A 4,112-nucleotide genomic window follows, 5' to 3' on the forward strand; every position below is an offset into this window, starting at 1 on the left:
GTGTCTGAAATTGTTTTCAAAGAACCTTCTCCTCACCTCTGTGCTGAATGAACCGACAGAAAAGCCTTGCACAAACCTGATTTGAAATTAAATAACTCCCATTTTGGAGGGAACTGTGTGATGAAGATGTAGTTATAAAATAAATAATGATTCAGCTCTAACTTTCAATTTTGTCCTTATTAAGTTGCTCAACCAGGTGTTGAAGCCAATAGAATTTGCTTTTCCTCTGCTGGAAAGCTATTTTGAGTGCAGCGTGACTGAAGAATAGCCACTTATTAGCTGCTCGGCAGTGCTCTTGGCCTTGCTGCTAGAATCCCCCACAATTGCTCCAACAATGCTTTTGCCAATACTCATCTGGCTCAATCAGCAGCTCTAACACTGGAGTATGAAATTCTGCAGTGGTTGTGAGGGTGGTAAGCTGCCTAATGTTTAACAGCTCTGCTTCATGGTGCGGTCAGGAGGGAGGCAGCACTGATTTTGATCTTCAGTCTGTATTTAATTGTTCCTCTCTTCAATTTATTCTCTTCTAGTCTCAGTGCAGGATCCATCCTGACTGAAACTCCTGGGTAATGTTGTTGTGTGCTGTTACGGAGCTGCCATATTTCATGCTGGAGCTATCTTTCCTCCGTGATAGGGGATGTAATTCTTCTGCATCCCAACTGGACTGTGAGGATTAATTAAAGTTTGCAATGCCCTGTGAGTACCTTGTATGCCATTGAAGTGGAAATTATTGTTTGTTACAGCTGGTCCGAGCACCATCTGGGATTTCCATGTTCCTGTTTCAGCTCAGCTGTACATTACGAAGCTTGATCTGGCACCATGAACAAAAGATTAGCGTTGCAGTCTCTAGTTCTGTGTTTGGGGTTGTGTCCAGCCCCTGTGCAAGTCTGCATACATCCCAACAGGCTGCGCTCAGCACACCAGGACTCCAAGGGCTTTTCTATAGCTGTAAGCCTGAGACATCCCTTTCCTTTTTCAGCACTTGAACTCTGGTATGAGTTTGACCTTCTCCACTGTCATCCCTGCCTGCAATTAACTTTAAGTCAGCTTGGCAAGACTGTGTAAGAAATGATGGTGGAATTGGGCTCTGTATTTCACAAAAGATGTTTTTTCCAATGCAACAGAATTGTCCCTATCTGTGGCATCTAAAGTCCTATGGGAACATGGCAAAAAAGGTCTGATACTGCCTGAGATCCAAGCCAGTAGCGGAAGTGATGCAGAGCCATCCCACAGTACTCCTGTATGTTCACAATACCTACAGAATTTAACCCAAAACCTGTTTTGCCAGTTCACTGTGAGATCCCCTGCAGGGCCAGGGGAATATCTCTGAAACAGACAAACCCCAACTGTGATTTATTACTCTGCTTCTATGCACCAGCTTTTGCACAGCTAAGAGTTTAAAACCTTCTTGTGACTTCACTGTTCTTGTCAGCCACAATAAGCCAATGGGGTTAAATGACTGTGGAAATTCCCCCAGTATCAAGAGAGATACTCAAAATGGCGTAAAATGCAACCACCCAACTCACTGTGAGCCTTCCCTGGGGAACAGATGAAGTAACAAAGAGTTTGATGTTTACTTCCTAACTGAAGGATTCTAAAACGTATCTTACCTAAAAAACTGGGAGACTTGACCTTCCTAAGAGTGCACTATTTTCACAGAAGTACAAATGTAGTTCTCTCACCACACTAACTACTGCCATTTACATATTTAAAGTGCCATCTGACAGGTTTCAGTTTTAGAGTCAGACACCAATGCTGAGTGCTAAATAAACACCTAATGAAAGTCAGACATTATCCACCTGAGATTCGTGTTCCCTCACTTCCCCCATAGCATCAGACTCTCCTCAGTCTTTGAAATGTCCCTTCTGGGTTTCTGAACAAGCTCAGAATTAATTTGGCAGGAACTGTTGCAACTGTTCCTCAGTGAAGGCAGCATCATGTGCATTACTTCCCTCCTCTGCCACCTTGAGACACTGGTTTCTGATTTTATAAAGAAAAGCTTAGGTGCTATCTGCACTTTCACATTCTGGAGCCTATTTGATCATTTTCAAGCAATCCCATTATGTGGATGTGTATTTGTTTGTCTCTACACATCTACAACCAGCTGTCTGGCTTAAATCAATTTTTACCTAATGTCTTCGGAGATACTAAGTGCTTAAAAATTCATAAAAAGAGGCAAATGGGCCTATCAAAAATCTGAAGGGTAGATGAAGAACTGGGAACAACAGAGCAGAGAGTGGAAATGAGAATGAAAGAATCATACAGGAGAAATTGATGTCTAAATGTTTATTACAAGATAAACGCAATTTATTGTCATTAGACCTTCTTTGACTACCTTTCAACCTTTTCTTAACGATGCCCATATGTTGCAAATAAGAAGGTTTTATGACTTTTGTTCTCTCACCTTTCCCACGGCTTACATTCCCTCTTTAATTACGACGCTGACACCAGAGGCGCCGCCGACTGTTTTTGCCCGCCTGTTTGCGATGAGCCCCGGTGGGAGCCAACCCGCCTGTCCCCGGTCGGAGCCCGCCTGGCGTTCCGGAGATGTGCGCCAGGTGGCGGTGTCGCCACTGCCGTGCCGCTTCCAGGCCACCCGCAGGCACCGGTTCAAGGACCGGGGGAAGCTTGTTTAACAACAAATCCTTGAAAAAATGCTTAAAACGGCTCAAAATGGTGAATAAAAGTAAGTTTTTAGATTCTATGTGGGTTTCCTGATAACAGTAACAAAACAGGAAAATAAAAAATGAAGTTAGAAAGTGTCAGCACAGTCAGGAAGGGACAATGCTCGCTTTAGTCACTGGGCATCTCTGTACAGGGAAAAATCTCAAGAATTTCTGAGTAATTATTACTATTTTTTTCCTATTGATACAAATTCCATTCTTCTCCTGTCCGATTTCTTTGAAATTATTGCGACTAGATGAGGTCTTGGAATGAAATCCATGGTGAGTAAAACTAACTGCTCATGACTCACCCGAAACTAATTTCATAGCCTGTGTTGTTATAGGTGTAAGAATTATGTGGCAATGAAGCTTGTTAACAGTCTTTTCCCTCCATCCTGCCCTCACGATGTCAAGACTGTAATGTCATAATAATGTCAAGACTTTCTCCCTGCAGAGGAAGACTTGGGGATGATGGTTGATGACAAACTGAACATGAGCTGGCAGCGTGTGCTAAGCCAACCATGTCCTGGGCTGCATCAAAAGGAGTGTGGCCAGCAGGGTGAGGGAATTGACTCTCACCCTCTACTCCACTGTTGTGAGACCCCATCTGGAGTACTGCACACACCTCTGGTGTCCCCAGCATAAGAAGGACATGGAACTGTTGGAGCAAGTCCAGAGAAGAGTCATGAAATTGATAAGGGGACTGAAGCACCTGCCTACAAAGACAGGCTGAAAAATTGGGGGCTGTTCAGCCTGGAGAAGAGAATGTTGTGAGGAGACCTAACAGCAACGTTCTGGTATCTGAAGGGGGCCTACAGGGAAGCTGGACAGGGACTCCTTGTGAGGAACTGTAGTGACAGGACAAAGACTAATGGGTACAAACTGAAAGAAGGGAAATTTAGCCTACATATCAGGAAGAAATTCTTTACTGTAGGGGTGATGAGGCACTGAACAGGTTGCCCAGAGAAGCTGTGGGTGCCCCATCCCTGGCAGTGTTCAAAGCTAGATTGGATGGAGCTCTGAACACCCTGGTCTAGTGGGAGGTGTCCCTGCCATGCCAGGAGGGGTTGGAACTGGATGATCTTTAAGGCCCATTCAAACCCCATAACATTCTATGATTCCATGAAGTAAAAAAGATGAGGCTGTTCCCACTGCAAGACGTTAGTGTAGAGGGAAGAAAAAAAAAAAAAAAAAAAAAAAAAGCTGGTGCTATATTTGGAGCGTTCCTAATTGCACTGTTCTATTTCCAGCTGCCGAAATCCGCGCTAGAATTTTAATTAAAGGCTAAAATTGTGCAGCAGATCCTGACAACAGGAAACAGCCCTAACAACGGGAAACAGTTATGTTATTTAAATAGGCTTTGAAATAATCAGTTTTTATCTTCCGAAGCAGCACTCGGATGAATATTAAAGCTGCTTTTGTTCTCCTGAAATGGGCTGCGCTTGCTCA

The sequence above is a fragment of the Corvus brachyrhynchos genome, unplaced genomic scaffold (genome assembly GCF_000691975.1).
Source record: "Corvus brachyrhynchos isolate BGI_N302 unplaced genomic scaffold, ASM69197v1 scaffold62, whole genome shotgun sequence".
Taxonomy (NCBI): domain Eukaryota; kingdom Metazoa; phylum Chordata; class Aves; order Passeriformes; family Corvidae; genus Corvus; species Corvus brachyrhynchos.